Here is a 19,476-nt window from a genome sequence, read left to right as displayed (position 1 = left end):
CATTGTCTGAATCTCAGTTTGGATCAGAATCACTTGTCTCTCTGATTTTCTTTCCCCATCTCAAAGTATCTAACCTCTCCAACCAGGTAATATCATTTACCGGCAGTCCAGACTGGCAAGGAAGTCTAAGGAATAAATTCTTGCCCGGGAAGGCAATAAAATGGAGTATTATCCTTGCGGTAGAGATTTAATCCCCACCCCATGACATCACAAAGGAAACGTGTCCCAACAAAAGCTCCACAAAACAGAGAAAAGGTAAAAAAAAAAAAAAAAAAAAAAAAAAAAAAAAAAAAAAAAAAAAAAAAAAAAAAAATGCGACACATCCAGGACACAAACCTTGGAAAGTTGCTCGTCTTTCTGAATCAGAAAGAGCAAAGACAATGACACCAGGTCAAGCTTGAGAGGACCTGCAAGAGGCGCTGATAAGATGCACAGCTAGCTTTGTTGTGGGCACCGCGTGCTGGCTGCATATTGGTGCTTAATGGGATCATCTTCCCAGTACAAAGCTGTGACCTTTCTCTGCTTCCCTGGGGAGGAAGCCCGGTGTCTGTGCCTGTTGATGCGCGTGATGCTCTCCAAACCGGCACCGCGCAGCAGATAGGAGCATCCCTCACCTGTGGGACTGTCCAAAAACTAAGAACAAAATCCAAAAACTCCTGAAAGGTTGGTGCTCAGAAGCGTCGCGACCCCGCTGCACCACGAGCCGCGTCTCGCTGCTTTTGCACACGAACAAGCTATAAATCCAAAATGTGCTAGGATTCTTCATCTATGCATGAAAGACCTATGTTTTAAAGACAGAGGCACCAAATGAATAATGGTTATTTAATTTCCCGAGCTTGGAAACAGCCTAGAGAAGAACTGATCATACTTAAGCAACCTGAAGAAAAACTGAAAGTGTGTCTCCTTCTGAGACTTTTGCTCTCTTGTAGGCTGAATTCTTCTAAGCAAAAAATGTATTTCTTATAATATCTTTCCATTTGTCCACAAAACTGTTAAGGGTGAATTCTTCAGGATCTCTAGCATAAATGGTGGGCAGATATTGGATCCCTTAGGAAGATGTCCAGCAGAAGTATGAACTGGATGCAGGGAAGGATTACAGACATTTTCAAATACAGAAAAGTATCATTAGTTGGAAAGCACCAACGTATTTCCTATATATCAGAAATATGAAACAACATATTCATGGATAGATCGAAACTGGAATTTACCTTAATTTCATTTAAATTCTTGGTTTTCATGTTAGTCATAAAGACAACAGAGAGCTGAATATATAAGTGACTTTCCAAGATCACACAGCAGAGTCATTCGTTGCTATTTCCTGTATTCGACACACATTTATTGAGCTTAGCCTGTCTACTCACCACTAGGGAAAACCCAGAACATTTACGAATTGTATATTCTTTGTCCTTAATCATGTACAGCTCACAATCCAGTGTGGAATATATAGTAATAAACAATATACAGTAATATACAATATATAGTATATACAATATATAGTAATATACCATATACAGGTAATGTACAATATACAGTAATATACAGTAATGCAGAATGTACAGTGCCTAGGAGAACAGCCACTGGCCTGAGACAGGAAAGTCAAAGTTAGCTTCCCAACCAAAAGCTGAGGACTTGAAGGAATAGATTTAATCGGTAACGGTAGCAGAAAGGGAAAGGAGAATTCAGTGTTAGGTGTTCAAAGACACTGTGTGTGTAAGATCACGTGTTCAAGAAACAAAATCGAGCCACAGAATGAGTGTGGACTGTGAAGATGGAAGTCGTAGCCGAGGCCATGATGGAATGGGCCCCTACGCCGAGGCACTGACCTTGAACTTGTTCCTTGGGGCACTGTGACACCGCGGAGTGTGCCCACCTCATCAGACTTGTGAGGCGAGCCTGGTTTGGGGTGCAAGGAGTGAGCAGCAAGGCTGGAAGAAGGTCAGGCACAACTACAGGGGGTGAGAGGCCAAAGTGAGAGCAGCAGCTGAAGGGGAGCTTCATACTGATATGGCTGACTTGGGTTATGTGAACGGACTCCTGGAGAGAGTAGAAGGAAGCAGGTCTAGGAGGGGAGGCAACCTCCTGCGTTTCTTGCTGAGGCAACTGGACACTTGCTGGTTTCATACAAAAGGGAATATGAGAATCATGTTTGCATGAAAGAAAATGGAAGAGATCTTCTTAATCGGGTTAAATAATAGTCACTTCGGGCACCACCTGAAAAAATATGGTCAGATCTGAAAGGCAGAAATAAACAGGGCCTGCCGCAGGCCTCACCCACCCCCATCAGGTGGTTCTCTCTCTCTGTGAGGAAGGGCTCCTTCAACACTCAAAGTGCTGAGTGATCAGGCAGCTGAAAACTGCTAAAGAGTTTGCAACACAATAGAAGCCATCTTTGGAATGTGCACCTAGATTTTTCTCGTTTTTATTCCACTTCTATCTAAAAAAAAAAAAAAAAAAAAAAAAAAAAAAAAAAAAAAAAAAAAAAAAAAAAAACCCGTGGCACAAACTTTCAACCTGGTGCACTAATAGTTCTGAAAGAGAAAAGAGGAAAACGGCTCCCACTTCCTACATCCACTTTACAGCTCACAAAGCACTTTCCCAAATGTAAATTACCACACTGAGCCTCCCAAAGGAAATGCCTTTTGTTCTGTTTCCAGGCTCTGCCTTGACATAGATTGCCAGCCTTCCTCTGAAGGGCCCTTGTCAACCTCCATGGCAGCTTGCTAGCTCAGCCCCATAGTCTGCTGCCTGCTAGGAATGGGCTCCACACAGCCGTCAGTAAAGAAACTGAATTTGAATGTCCGAAAGGTCCTGTCTGGCTTTAGTTTCTAGAAATCTAATAGAAAATTTGGGGGATATTGAACTTTTACTGCCTTATTTGTAGACAAGAAACACAAATAATTAGGGGGGAAAGGTGCAGGCTGTGTTAGAAAGTCCCAAGAGAAAGAGGAGGAATTTCCTTGGGTGAGGAACACCCGGGTGGTGAGGCCTGCCAGCTGGGAGAATTAAGCAAGCTAACACGGAAGGAGTCTGGGCATTGACTTACACCCACCCAGCAAATGCTCCATGTTTCTCAAGCCATTAGGTGAAGGAGAAGCTCGTGGTCCACTGTGTGTTCTGACCCATGACCCTGCCAACAAAAATCACGAAGAAGGCAATTGTATTTTCATCTAATCAACATGAAGGGGTGTGATCACTTCTTTTTCTTGCTTTTTATTGTAGGAGCCAACCATGATAAGCTAAATATGAACAGATCACCCAAAGGAAGTTCTTTACTTCCAACCATTATTGTAATGATTTCAGCCACATAAGGCTGATACTTCTAGGGGCCATGCACATGTACAAAAGCCCTCAGGCAGAAGTGCCTAATGCCCCTGAGGATGTTAAAGGGCGTCGTGTGACCCACGTATGACATCAACTAAGCCCTTATGTGCATGCGTGGGTTACATCATCCATGTATGACTCAGCTTTGCGCACATGCATGAACCCCGTCATCTGTGTATGACGAAGCCACGTCAGCCCCCTGTGCACATGCGCTAGGCAGCTTTTAAAAGCTGGATGCGCCATGTTCCTCTCTCTCTCTCTCTCTCCTCTCATCCTCGTCTCTCTCTCTCTCTCTCTCTCTCTCTCTCTCTCTCTCTCTCTCTCTCTCTCTCTCCACACTGACTTCACCAGGCCTGTACACACCCCCTCTAATAAACTCCTAAGGGGCTTTGTTGCGTGTTCTGTGTTTACTTCACTTGCACCAGGGTAATTTCAATTATCACCACCTGCCAGAGTAGGGACTCAGCCATGGATAATTTAATATAGACCTGAGTCTCATAATTTACCCTGAAGCATACCTGGTTGCAGGAAGAACCAGAACTACGATTATCTGAGCACCACCTAAGAACAGACCATCCAAGAAAATGTTTAAATGTTCCAACCACTGTAGACTAGGACCATCTGCCAGCACACACTCACCAGGACACCCCTAGACAATTCAACCATCAGTGGGCCCTGAACCTCAGAAACCCCTCCACCCCCACCTTCATAATGAGAAAAACCCAACTCTAACTGAGCTCAGGGCTCTCCATTTATTCCAATATGTTGGACATGTGAGAGACCGAGTTTGCAATTTGCATAAAATAAAGGTTCTTTACTTTACATACAGGACTTCGGTCTCCTTGTTGGCTTTTGGGGTACTTCCATTCACGGATTTGGGCATAACATTTGTGACTTCAAATTGAGTAACTAAGAGCAGAGAGTTAAAGACTATAGAAGTGTCGGGAGGAAGAGGAAAGATAAAAATAAAGACTAGACAGTAATAAGATCTGAATAGTGATAGATAATCTTTTAAATAGGAATACACACAATACCCACACACCCATATAACACATATAATGATTTATATGTGTATAGGTCCCTTACAGGAATGCATATGCACAATCAGTCTTTCTTTACATGCTAACACACACATACACACACACACAAAGGGCAACACACAGAGCCACACATGCACACACAATTGCCTCACACATATAGGCACAATCCATTTGACTTGGACATTACAGATGGTTCTGCCCACAACGGACTTGTCAGGAACAGCAGGATGCCTGGTTTCATCTTGCAGAGTCAGTGGCTGAGGCTCTTGAGATGTGGTCTCTCCAGTTCCACCTCCCTTGTTTGTTTCTCTTAGTGTGCTGTTCCCAGGATTATCACCATGTCTTCTCCCTGTTTGTGAAGGAACACTGACCAAAGCTCTCTTCCTCTTAGGAGTAGAGAATGAGTAGTCTATACAGTGCCTCATCCTTGAGACCATAATGTCTGCTCTTTAAATGTGCTTAAGGTGCCCCGGAAACCTTCTTCTGCTTGGAGAGTTGTTTCGGGGGCACTATCACTGCAGGTCACCAGCTCTCGGGCAGGCCTGGCTTCTCTGGTTGCCTAGTGCTGATGTTCAGTGAACACTGCTTCGGAGTGAGCTTCTGCCGAGCAGACCAACAAGGAGCATCAAGCAGACGAGAAAGCAACCAATGCCCACAGGTATCCCTAGACCTGATGTGTCAAAAAAAGCCTTCAGCCGGTCTCACTCGACCCACAGCATATGTTAGTGTGGGGATGAGCCATCCTTTCTCCTATGTCTCTCTTTTCGTTTTTAAGGATTTGGGAGATACAAAATACGAATTCAGTCAGCTCAGGAGGGCATTCACTTACACGACTAAAAGAAGGTCAAAGGGCACAAAGCCCAATCAGGCAAACTTTGTGTGTGTATGTGTGTGTGTGTGTGTGTGTGTGTGTTTGTGTGTACAGAGGGGTATATCCTGAAATATCCAAAATCATAAAAACTGTGTTATTTGAAACTCTAATAGACACAGCACTATGGGAAAATTACATAATCTGTGTCAAGATTTATCACCATTGTACGCCACGTACTAGGTTAAAATCAGTACCTCAGCAAGGCCTCTGAGGGGTCAGAAAACCAATTCACACAGCAGGTATTATCAACCGTGTAGTACACAGTTTCTGACTGAGCCTTTAATCCATGAAATCATTAAATCCTAGCCTTCTGCTGATATGCATATAAGAACATTCTGGCCAAATGAATCTGCTTCCATAGCCATCCAAATACTGCCACTACAACAGGAAGGGTAGGAATCAGGAACATTCTATGGCTCACAGGGGTACAGTTTATCAGAGGTGAAAGAGAGTTTGTGCAAAGCAGAAAAGGAACTATTGTGTTGGACTGATTTAAGACTAACGTACGCTGTCAAAAAAAAAAAAAAATAGATTTTCACCTGTCAGGCCATTCATTCTTACAAATGTATCTATGGGGTACTGATTGGTGAAATGCTCTTTTCTGGTGAATTATAATCTAAGACCCTGTGCTTCCTTGCTGTTCATTCTTCGAGGGTTCCCCTTTTGTGCAACTCACTCATACATTGCTGCAGTTTTCTAGGGAAAGGTTTAAGAGACACATTCACAGGAAAGTAGAATTGATCTTCCTAAACCATCGAGTGGGCTTTCAGTGAAAAGAGACCAGACATGCCCAGCAAAAACAAAGAAACTTCTGCATGATGTGGAGGGTTGTCAGGACAGAAGGCACCAAGATTCCATTTTCATAGATATAGACGCAGGAGTGGCAAGCTCCTCGACACCAGCACTGACATTTCTCTGAAATACTTAGTGTTGATTTTGTCAGCAACCCACATATTTGCCAAACAAATTGTCCTGGTTGTCTCTTTTGCTTTAAAAAAAAACAAAATACAAGCAAGAAACAAAAACACAAAACAAAACGAAACAAAAACCCAAAAACAGATGCCATTGGTCCTAGATGGAAATGCAATTTTATGGTAAAAATGGCAGCATGAAAAACACAATGAAGGTGAAAATCCTAAACTCAAAAGAAACAAAATAAATAAATAAATAACTGCATGACAGCCATTTCTAAGGGCCTGAGTATTAGTGACTGAAAGTGGTTTCAAAATCTGCAGCAGGCCTACTGAACGCCTCTTATGAGAAAGCCCTGCAAGCAACACAAGGGTCTAAAAGGCGATTTGTTTTTATGACACTTTTTTTTCTTTTAAACTTGGAGAAATTAGTGACAAGAGCAACAAAAATCAAGGGCTATTGACGTCTCATCGCTGAGAAGCCTAGCTGGCGTGCTTTCGCAACCTTGTTTTCCTTGGTTACAGGCAGAGTGAAATACAGCTGGCAGTTGAGAAGTGGCAGTGTGGTCTCTGGAAATTGTATTCTAGAGTATTCACCAAATGAATTGTTTCTTTTTATTAAGCCAGGAATCCATGGAGCACAGGAACGGCTTTGCACGCGTTAAAGGAAACACGCCAGGGAGCCCCACCTCCAAACCCGTCACTCTCAGGGAGACATCACTGGGCTGTAATTTTGGTGGCATCCCTGCGTCTGTTTGGACAGATTCAAGGGCTCACGTCAAGAAGCTGCCCTTCTACTCTTTTTACAAAGTCAGAATTGAGAAGTGATCAAACGAAGGGAAGAGCACATTTGTTTTATCTTTTTATTTTAAAGTACAACTGAACATTAAAAAGAAAATGATGAAATCAGATCACTGAATCGCAGTCACTTGCTTAATGATAAATGAAATTCTGTAGGCAGTGAGTATGTGACAACCTCTATTGGAGACTGTTCAGGACAGAACGATGCATCTCAGCGCTGCACCTCCATGAGAGACGTTTTGCTGAGGGCGGACTGAGGAAATGAACAGAACCACGACCGGTCCTGAGCTGCTAAGAACTTGGGCTTCAGACAACATAGCCACACAGGCATCTGAGAACCGACTATGCCCAGCTTCACTTTCCTGAAAGACTGGCTGCGTCTCCATCCCCATCCCAGCTGCAATGGTCTCATCTATATGAGTCATAACAGCTATAAAGACTTCGTTAAACTTACCAGACAATTTTTATTATTGGTTTTCCTCATAAAACTAATTTCTGAACTCAGATCATACTACGCACAATGGTTGCCTGGAGATTTCCAGGTGACCAAGAGAACAAATGTGTGCTACCTTTGGCAGTTACAACCGGATGTCAGGTGCCTCTCGTGCACACTGGGGAGCAGAGATTAGTTGCCTACAACACAGTCTTCCTTCAGTGACAAATTCTTGAATGTTCTTTGTCGAACCAGAAGTACTTAAGAGCTAGGGCAGTCAGTGATGGGGAAAGAAGAGATGGGGAAGGAAGAGGGAGCCACAATAAGCCTGCCAATGAGTAAAATAAGCCCATAAGTTTAAAGAAAGAAAAGATAAACACCAAGAAGAGAACTCTGAGGTGTCAGCAAGAGGGCTCTACAAGAAAAAGGAATGAATAAAATTCAGTGTGGAGAGTAAAAACCCGTGCATAGGGTTAAGGTAGGAAGACCATAAACACACAGTTAAGGGCACAGAGCAAAAGCAAACAATTGCTGAGTAAGAAGAGCACACATGTCCTCTTAGGTCCCCATTTTACACAGAGTAGAGCCCTGCCCCTAACCAAAAAGGGGGGAGAAGAGGCTCTATTCAAGTAGAGGATTATTAAACAGCCATTTGAATGCAGGGGCCTAAAAAAGCCATTCTAAGTCATATTTTTTGCTTTTTTTAATTAAAAAAAAAAAAGAAAAAGCTTTAACTCTCTGCTTATCACTTGCAGGCTGATTGGTTTGATCCAGAGGCAGTTAAGTGCATAAGAGCAACCACTCTCTATTGAATTAGGGAATCTCTCATGCAACACATCTACACCAATTACAAGGTAGGGATGCAATTCTGTGATTATCATACATTATACTGTTAAGTAATATTGCATTATAGATACAATTTGTACCTATCTCTCCGCAGATTAGAGAGGTGGCACATGAAGAGGGGATCATTAAACACAGAGCAGGGCAGGGGCCAAGCTCTTCTCTTTACAAGCTGCTCCAAGTACCTCCTCTCTAATCCATGGAGAGAAAGGAATAAATTGCTCCGGTAGCTCATTCCATGTGTGCACTTTGAGGGTGGGGGGTTTTAGTTAAACCAAAAGATACAGGAAAACATCATTTCTCTGTGTTTCCAAAGCTCGCTACTACTTCAAAGCCTGATAAAAGGGGTACGAAAGAAGTAACTTACTTTGGGTTTATTGGGATGATTCCTTTCTTGGCAAAGGGGATGCTCTTCCTTATACACGCATCATGGTGTATCGTGGGCAGGGGATGGTGAGAGCATGGGTGAGCATCACAGCTGAAAAAGAAATAAATCCACATCCTACACAATCAGCATCTTAGTGTTTGGACTTAAATGAAGTCAGACGACTGGAATTCAACTCCTGTACTCCAACATTTATTATTTACATTACATTAGACTATTGCCCGCCTATTAAAAAGAAGATGCAAGCCACTTAGTAGTCCATTTAACAGAGTAGCTGTAGTTCAAAGGATAAAAAAAAACAGGGGGAAATATTATAATATCTTATTTAAGCAATTATATCCTAGAGACTGTCATTTCAAAATGTAACTGATGTAAAAATTGTTAACAACCGGCCCACCCATAACTCACTTCACACTGGCCTGTTTCCCAGAGTCCCGTGGCCATTGATGGTCAGTGACTCCCAGTCAGAGAGCACAGCATAACTATGTGCGCACGTCTAACTTCCTAGTTCCCACCTTTCCTTCGCAACTGTCTTAAGACTAGAACGAATTTCTAAGCTACTTTGCTCAAATTAACAGGATCGCACGCAAGTAGAAAAACGGATGAAATGATGTTCACAGACACTGAGGATAACTCCCGGTCACCAATACTTAGTCTCCTGATGCTGGAAAGGGGGAGACCTTTGACCCCATCTGCTCTGTCTCCATCACTTTTCGAAAGCAGATAAATGTAAACACAGACATAAACCTTAAGAGCCAATGCAGGCTCGTCATTAGAACATCCCACCTTTTAAAATAGGCTTTCCCTCTAAGACCCCATATTAGGGCCTTCAACTTTATTAAACTCAGTTAGACCCTTTTTTGGTCCTGACTATCCCTTTCCATAACAGGAAAATTGTATAATCCACTTGCATGGCAGAACAATGAGGTAGGTAAAAACCCAGGAACTCCGTTCGCCTGCCTCCTAAGGCCTCGCTTGTCATGGGACGTGCCATTGATTTCTATTGGCAGTCTCATTGTCATGTCGGGCTGTAACTTGCATTCATTAGTCCTCCTCTCGGAGGTAAACAATGGGCCAAGGGTGGAAACGGATGGGAATGAAAATGCAGTAATTATTCTCAGAAATAATTGGGTAACATGACTTGTCTGAGATCAGAGAAATCATAGGTTAGCCAGGCCCTATAGAACACCAAAGCTGATTGCCCCCAAATTAGTACCTGCTTTTGGGCTTTGGAAAAGTAATTCAACGCTGATGTTCAGGGGGAAATGAAAGGCAGGTTATTTGGTGAAGGGGAGAGAAAAGTTCTTACTTGGTCCACTAATTAAGCCATGACAGTTGCATGTACATGTATGACGGTATGTTGGAAAAACAGTGAGCTTTAAACTCAGATGTGTTTTGAATTTGGACTGTATTATTTACCCGACATGTGATACAGCATAAGTTCTCACATTCCACAGACATTCTTCTCCTCAGTAGCACCTCCGTGGGATGTTTGCCAGGTGCATATATAATCACAGCACCCTCCGTCGTACCTGGGACAGGGGAAAGTGGGCTCGGCCTTTGCTTACGAGCGAGCATATGTCTACAGGAAGGCTTTTGGCTTGTACTCATTTGATATTACCATCCATATTACAAGGTCTGGGCACAATTGTTTCGTCGGCAAGATCCCATTTTAGGGAGCTTGCCTAATATTTGTGATACTAAAGGGAAAAGACTTGTCTGCCAGTAACATCCAGTACCATGGCTAAGGGCTTTGCAAATGGGTATAATGAAGATGGTAACCAGACTCATAAGTCTCTCTGCTAGAGATTTAGAATGTTTTCCTCCTCTGTGTTCCCCAAATCCCTTCTTATAGTACCTGATTGTTCTACACATATCGTGTGTGTGTGTGTGTGTGTGTGTGTGTGTGTGTGTGTGTGTGAGTGTGTGTGTGAATTACGGTAGGCCTGACAGCAAGTATGAATGAAACATTTAGCATATACAAATATATTAGCATATGTAATTGAATAGAACGTTGTTAGAATAGTTAAAGCATTTCCCATGCCAGTTTATTTTTAAATTCACAGAAGTCTTATAAAAATCATTTTTAAAAAGTCATATAAAATTCATACTCATTTTAGGCTACTGATAGATTGTGGTTGTTCGTTTAAACCAAACCCCCATCCATGAGCCTAGTGGCTTTCTTACTATATATCCATGGTATCTCTCCCGACCTGCTGCTGAAGCTTTACATGGTCCGTGAAGACACTGCGCTTGTCCTTTTCCTCATTTTCCCTTTTTACTAGAAAAACCCCTTTGGTCTATCTTTTTAGACTTGGAACATGTAAAATTGTGTTGATAAATGAAAGGTATGTGTGTTGCTGTGTTGTGCGTGTACATGTGTGCTGAATGACATGTGTTTATGCATATGTGCCCATGTGCATGGTATCGAATGTGCAAATATTCGCTCCTACATATGGAAGCCTGAGGAATCTTTGGATGTGTTCCTCAGCTTGCTCTCTACCTTATCTTTTGAGAAAAGGTCTCTTCTTGAACCTGAATCTCATTGGTTATATGAGGCAGGCTAGCCAGCGGCCTCCAGAGAGCTGCCTACTCCTGCCTCCCCAGGCTGACAACTAAAAGCGTGAAGCTGTTACATGGGCACTGGAGATCCTGACTCACAACCTTGCATTTTCCTAAGAACTACTTGATGGGTTGAGAACATCTCCCCATCCCAGATGTGGGTCTTCTATAAGTTCTTTGAAAGGAAAATGTTAACAAGCTTTTTTTTTTCTTTTTCCCAGTTTATTTATTTTTTATTAAAAATTGCCATCTCCTCTCCTCCTCCTCCCTCTTCCCTCCCCTCCCCTCCACCCACACCCCCACTCCCTCCCTCTTGAGGCCAAACAGCCATCAGGGTTCTCTACACTATGTTGAGTCCAAGGTCCTCCCAACCCCCCCCCCAGGTCCAGGAAGGTGAGCAACCAAACTGACAAGGCTCACGCAGAGCCCGTCCCTAGAGGGGGTGGAGAGTGTTAGTGGTCAATGAAAGCAACAACCTTAGCAACGGAAATGTCCTGTGGAGGGCATCACATGGTTCTTCAGCCGAGAATTCTGCTCTCCTGCAGATAAGGAACCCTTTAAGTGGAAGAGAACAGAAGGTGATCTAAGATGTAAGTACTGAGACATGGGAGATGAAAATGGCACACAGAACTCCCTTCCTAACATGGTTTATGTAACACGGCAAAGCGCTTAGCTATTTTTATTTTTTTTAATTTTCTTCTTTTATGGTTTATTTTTTTATAATTAAATATTTCCATCTTTTCCCCTCTCCTCCTCCTTTCCTCCCCTCCCCTCCACCCATACGCCCCCTCCCTCCCTCTCCAGGCCAAGGAGCCATCAGGGTTCCCTACTCTATGTTTAGACTAAGGTCCTCCCAACTCCCCCCAGGTCCAGGAAGGTGATCAACCAAGCTGAGAAGGCTCCCACAGAGCCCGTCCATGCAGATGAATCAAAGCCCAGCACCATTGTCCTTGGCTTCTCAGTCAGCCCCGACCATCGGCCACATTCAGAAAGTCCGGTTTGGTCGCATGTTCCATCAGTCCCATTCCAACTGGAGTTGGTGATCTCCCGTTAGTTCTGTCCCACCGTCTCCAGGGGTGAACACACCCCTCATGGTCCTGACTTTCTTTCTCATGTTCTCCCTCCTTCTGCTCCTCATCAGGACCTTGGGCGCTCAGTGCAGTGCTCCAATGTGGGGCTCAGTCATTTTCTTCATCTATTGCCAGGTGGAGGTTCTTCTTATTATCTTTTCAGGGATCCCGAATTATAGGCTCGATGTCCTTTAATTATGGCTAGAAACCGATTATGAGTGAGTACATCCCATGTTCATCTTTTTGGGTCTGAGTTACCTCACTCAGAATAGTGTTTTCTATTTCCATGCATTTGCATGCAAAGTTCAAGATGTCATTTTTTTTTTACCGCTGAGTAGTATTCTAACATGTATATATTCCACAGTTTCTTCATCCATTCTTCCACTGAAGGGCATCTAGGTTGTTTCCAGGATCTGGCTATTACAAATAATGCTGCTATGAACATAGTTGAGCAAATGCTTTTGTAGTATGATTGGTCATCTCTTGGGTAAATTCCCAAGAGTGGAATTACTGGGTCCTGGGGTAGGTTGATCCCGAATTTCCAGAGAAACCGCCACACTGCTTTCCAAAGTGGTTGCACAAGTGTGCATTCCCACCAGCAATGGATGAGTGTACCTCTTACCCCACAATCTCTCCAGCAAAGGTTATCATTGGTGTTTTGGATTTTAGCCAATATTACAGGTGTAAGATGGTTATCAGGGAAATGCAAATCAAAGCTTTGCTACTTTTAAATCAATTTCTTTCTCTGTAAGATACAGGGCACTGTGATATGTCACAGTCTCGTTGAGAAGCCTCTTCTTGCCCCGTCCCCATGATTGCCAACACATCACTGCTACTAACAAGTCTCTCTATCTTTGTATTGGGTAAATATCGACCTGATACCTCTTCTAAATCTTGTATCAATGCCACAAAAATAAAACTTTCTGCCTGTTTTACTAATGATATGGCTGGGACTAGGTCAATCTGACCTGCCCCAGGCCGAACATGGGATTTGAACCCAATCCTGCCCTTCTTTCTATCCCCTCAATTCCTGGCCATTTATCTACTGAATCACAGAACCCTTGTCTGAAATGCTGCTCTCTAAAGAAAGGAGTGCCTACTATAGAGTTTTCAATTCTTGTTGATCTCCACAAGAATAGTTAATAAACTATAGCTGGTATCAAAGCCCTCGTGACCCAGATGACACCTGTACCTTCATCTTTAGGATGCAGTGAGGTTGTCTTACCCCATGAGATGTTTGCTTCGGCAATAGAATTGCATATAAAGCTTGATTAGTTACTGCATGCTATTTACACTTGGGTCATATTTCAAATTCCCACAATAGTACTTTCATTAGTAGCCAAAATAATGTGTCCATTTGTAATTAAGCAAAGCAGAAAGTCTGCTCACACCTGTCTACTCATTCTTCTCCAAAGGCCCTTACGAAGCAAAGCGAGCATTGTGGCTAAGAGTGTCGAGCTTCAGCCTTTCTCCTCTTTCCCTCCTCATCTCAAATGCCTCTTCCCCAGTAGCCACACAAGGGGCGGGGACACTGTGGGCTATCACAAATGCCGTGAGAACTGTGATGCTACCCCACTGCCAAAGCAGGAGAGAGGAACGCACACAGGGCATTGACATTCACAGGTCCATGCCCCAGAGTCCGCAGAAGCCAGGGAGCAGCAGGGTGGAGGGGCCTGACAAGCTCAAGAGCATCCCTCACTCCCCCTACATCTACTTCGGAATGGCCCAATACCGTCCTGACTTGGCTAAAACTGGTGTTTGATTTGGGCCCGCAGCTCCCACGGCCAGGACTGTTTCCCACTGTCCTGCTCACTTTAGCTAGCCGGTTCCAGTTGCCTTTATCAAGATGGGATCCAGAGCACAGAGCAGGGCTCGCTGGGTTTCTCCTCTCACAAAGCCAGCCTAAGCTTAGTAACAAGGCTGAGGGCCATGCCAAGACACCTAGGGGAACCAAGAATAAAGGGTGTGGGGATAGGGTTGGGAGGGAATGAGAAGGGTAAGATGGGGGTGGAGGTGGGAGGAACTGAGCTGTAGAGACCAAGATTTTCATTAAAGCACTTCTCAGATTTCTCTCAGCTAATGGCCCTGGTCAACTTACAGAGATCACCCTCCCAGTCCTGGTAGAAAGCAGTCTGCCAGGAGGAGTGCTCGTCCTGAGCCCAGAATGGTCCTCAAACACTCTTCCAGCTCTGCCCAATTGTCAGAGATCACATTAGTTCAGTTGTGAAGGTTTGACATAAGGACGAGCAGAAGGGTTGTTACTGGCTAGTGAGAGGAGAGAAATTTCCAGCCCAAAGGAGGAAAAAAAAAAAAAAACCCTCTATTAATGAATGCTACTGAGTGGGGGAGGGTCTCAAGCAAAGCCATGTTTTCTCCCCAGCCAGGTGCACAAGACAGAGGAAAATAGACCCATGCTCCAAGCTTGCCTGAAAATGTTATGTTTTCTTGTTTATTTCATTTTTCCAAGTCTGTTCAATTTGCTACACTGAGGACATTCGGACAAGGTCAGTATCAGACACATGGACATTTTGTGGCATTGAGAGATCTCTTTTTTTATGCCCTTCCCTGGACTCCTTTGCCCTCACCCACCTTAGCCACGAATAAAACCACGCCATCACTTTGCTTCTTAGTGAGAGTGAGCACCACTAATTAACCCAGGAGCAGAAGGAGCGGTGACGCTGTGAGAACCGAGCCCACCAAGGTCCAGAAAGAGACAGTGCAAAGACCCTCTTGGATCCTGAGAGAGGCAGAACTCAGCATGTGCCAGGGCGGACCGAGTAGTCCCAAGGAAGCAGATTATAAAAGGAGCTCACTTAGAATGGATGTCTTAATTTTCCCAGAAAATAAATTAAACAAACACAGTGACTCCTTAGGTTTGATATCACTGCACAAACAGTAATAAAAATAATAGAGCCAACATGGGTTCACAATCTGGAATTTGCAATAGTTAGCTTCACGCTTCTTGTCTAGGTAAAAATTAAAGCATATCTTTCATTAATACCAATTCAAATTGGATTTCTTCTTCTACCTCTAATTGACCCCACCCTGTACTCAAGATTAACTCCTTATATGCTTCACCATCCCAGGTAATGCCTTATTCAGCATTGAATCAAAACCCTGGGCTTTTCTTCCTGGAGGGCCCTTGAATCCCACTTAACCTGCCTGGTGTGATGTGCTCTGCGGGAGGGAGGCAGTGAGGCAGAAAGGGGATGATCACAAATTGAGAACTGTTCTTCCAAATAATAGAAAGGAAGAAATTAGGCAAAGTGCCTTTTCCATCATCTCCCCCGTCCCTGTTCAATTCCGCATAAAGAATCTTTGGGAATCGCCAAAGGTATTCTCTTTGCATTTGTAGAGTGACCCCTAAAAAGGTCACTGTCACTCCTAAGGCTTACACAGTCTGACTGGGGCTAGCCATTCCACAGTAGCCACGGGCAGAAAGCAGGCTGCAATGGAGGGTAGGGAAGGTCACAGGCCTGGCCCGGGGATCCATTCAGGGGCTGTGTGTTTTGGAACCAGACTGGACATATTAACAAAAAGTCCTGCCAATAAACTGTAGTGTTTGCATATCTTATATATACCAAAGGGACAGACAAATGTCTGGTGGGGGAAAAGGAAGGAAGAAAGATGAACCGAGTTATTAAGCAGCTATGAAGTGTTTTGCCCCCTCCTCTGTTTCAAAAGCTTCCATGGCATAAATAGTGGTCAGAAGTGCAGTGAACTGTCTTGTAGCGCAGGGCTCCATTCAAACGGGGCTATTTTCTGGAGTCTCCTGACACCATATCTAATTTCCAAAATGAATATGCTTTAATTTTCCTTCTTCATGCATTGTGCTTTTTCCTCATTTAAAACAGCAACAGCCTCTGGCAGTAAAGGACATCACATTTCTGTGTGAGATGGAGCTTTCCCCCTGTATGCAGAGGAATGGCATGGGTCAGGGGAGAAAAAATATATGCAAAAAACAGCACACCCCACTGACCCCAGTATATTTTACATTACAATTTTGCCATTTCCAATATAGGTTCATTTTGCAATGGACCATATCAACCATATTTCAGGGTGTAAAAAAAAGTGTATAGGGGGGTAGTGGTATGAGATGCATTGTCTGCTTACAGTGCGTCCTAGCACAATGTGCCAATTGTCTGATCATGGTGGAGTATCGCCTCCAGAGAACACACACACACACACAAACACACACACACACAAACACACACACACAAACACACACACACACAAACACACACACACACACACACAACAACACACACACACACAGAGAGAGAGAGAGAGAGAGAGAGAGCTCCAGCCTTCACTGCTAAGAACATTTGCAAATAGATACCATGTGTGGATCCTGCCAATTAAAGGAAGCATTGGGGGACTTCTTTGTGAACGTAGCCAAGAACAGTTAACTATTTTTAATGATATGAGCACCATATTCAATGTCTGTAAGTTCACTTGAAAGCACCAATGTCCCACTGCCTTATTGAGAGAACACTACAAATAGAAACTGAGCCCTTTCCTGGTCTGGCTCTATCTATTTATCTGTATCTTTATCTATGTTGACATAGTAAGAGAAAGGTCTTTTTGAATATGTGTAAAGGGATAAAGAGCTAATAATATCTAGATATATTTGTACTTAGATATCTAAACTTCAAGATATATAAATATCTATCTCAGAAATCTATAGATACAAGCCTCAAAATTTTGGACATAATTATAGACAGATGCATGTCTTAAATGGACCTGTATCATCTTTTCCTACTATCTGAAACATTTCCTGAAACTAAACAGTTAAATGCAATGGAGATTTTACATAATGGCAATCTTAAATTGTGACATGTGTGGCTCATTGTTCACGACAGAGACCTGCAAAGACAGCGTGCAATATTTCATGCCCAAGTATTCTCTACCATGAATAATTACTGCTGCAGTAAAGAATTTTCTATTAGTCATGCCTTTGTTTATCAATCAATCAACAAGTATTTCTTGAGCAAGATGGCTGGAGGTCATGAATGAGGTACAAGGCTCAGTTATCACCTTCATCGTGGTTGGGTAAATAAACCAAGTGTGGAAGCTTGAAGTTCAGCCTCAGAATCTGGAGCATCAGGTACATAGTTACCATTCGATTGGCACTGGATTGCTTTGACAGTAAGTTCTATCAAGTTGGTAAATGGGTGCTGTCTAGAGTCGTCAAAGAGCAGGCGCAAAGCAGTGACAGATGGGAAGGGTGGGAGAAGCAGAATCCTTAGCATGAAGAAGAGCAGGTGCAAAGATGGCAAAGATGTAAAGGTGAGGGCTGTGGGGGCAATTCCCAACACCAGTGTTTTGCTTATAAAGATATTTCAGACCCGCAGATAAGACTCGGAATAATGTTATTCACACTTAAAAACCCAAGCAGTGACACAGTCTTTGTGTCCTAGAAGATGGTCTCAAGGCACTTAAAAAAAATAAACGATATGGATGGAGATCTATTTCATTGTGCACTGTGCACATGCGTAGTATAGTATAGTGTCACCTCTCATTGGGCACTGTCCACATGTGTGATATGGTACGGCGTCACCTCATAAAAATGCTGTCACTCTCCAGAGAGCTGTCAGCTACTGTTCTGTTTCACAGAAGGGGAAGCTCCATGTAAGAGTCATGATGGCGATATAGGTCACAAGTAAGTGCTGGTACTAAGCACTGGCGATCTGACTCCAAAGCCCCCAAACACCTTCAAAAAGTTACTTCCCATCAGGGTAGAGATGATAATAGGTACATATGCATCTCCTGAAAATCCAAAAGTAAAGAACAATCCATGGGGAAACAAATGATAACATTGGCAAATCTTCCTTTATTAAAAATAAAAATCTGAAGTCACTAAGCAGGTGCGTTAAGCAGTGGCTGCTCATCGTTTGGGAGTCCTCACCAAGGGGTCAGGTTAGGCCTCCACACTGAATTCTGGGTGTCCCATGAAACACATTGTGAGAGGCCAAAGAGCAAAGTCGGTTGGTTCCACATTACACCAATTCGGGTCGCCCCTAACGATTGAATTAGAGTGTGAGCCACACCCACAGTTGCTGAGCTATCAAAGAAGTGAAAAGAAAGTGTACCACATTTTTTTGTTGCTATGACGATGACAACGGCATCTTAAGGAAGTGTTTCTCCCCAGTTAATAGTTCCAGGGTAAAGACTGCCATGGCCAGGAAGCCGTGATGACAAGAGCATCTGGTCTCCCTCACAGGTACACCCTAGTCACATTCTAGAGACTCTGGACCTTGTCGAGTTGATAGTATCAACTATCACACATGTGAAATTGATTTAAAAGTGTATGCTGTTGAATCTAACCTACCCCAAATAATGGCACTTTAGGATGTTATCTCAATAAAACCCATGAGGTATCGTGCTTTTGTATTAAGACTTCCACGCTGGCATATGTTTTATATTTAGAGTTGTACCCAGCTGAGAATGGCTACACTCTAGGACACATGACTAATGGAACTGATGACTGTCTTAGTTCTAATGCTCATTTCTGTTTTAACAGTGTGCTCGATTCCCCGTGGAGTAGAGCATGGGTGATACATACTGACACACCTTAGTTCCGAGACAAGTCTACGAGTGCAGGAGTTGCTTATCTTGAGTTTCCTTCCTAATTATGATTTATACTTCCCTACTTAAATGGAGGTAAATGTGAGAGAGAGAGAGAGAGATGGGGGGGGGGGAGGGAGGGAGGGAGGAGAGACTTATCAAGCAGGATATATCCAGGCCTTCTTTTCTCTTCTAGAATGATGGGGCTGGCATATAATATAATTGAAGATTGCCACCCATAATCTAGGATAAAAGACATTTCTCCCTTTATTGTTTCTAAAACAATTTAAAAATTATTATTATTATTATTATTATTATTATTATTATGGATGGATGTTTTATCTGCATGCTTTCCGGGTTTCCTGTGGAAGCCAGAAGAAGGCATAAGATCTGCTGGAACTGGAGTCACACAATTGTGAGGCTCCATGTGGGTGCTGGGAATCAAATCCAAGTCCTCCGGAAGAGCAGCCATGCTCTTAACTGTGGAGCAATCTCTCCAGGCCCAAGAACAACAAAAGCGGTTTGAGAGAGCTTGGGGTAAATAGAGTAGAGAGCAATTGTAACAAAGTAGAGTGGGACGAGGAGGATGGAAGAGTCGGCTGCATGAGAAAAGTCCATATTCAAAACTTAATATCACATAGCTTTTAACGTGCATGTATTCAGAACTTCCTC

Source organism: Arvicola amphibius, chromosome 1 (genome assembly GCF_903992535.2).
Source record: "Arvicola amphibius chromosome 1, mArvAmp1.2, whole genome shotgun sequence".
Classification (NCBI taxonomy): Eukaryota; Metazoa; Chordata; class Mammalia; order Rodentia; family Cricetidae; genus Arvicola; species Arvicola amphibius.
Note: the sequence above shows the minus strand (reverse complement) of the source record.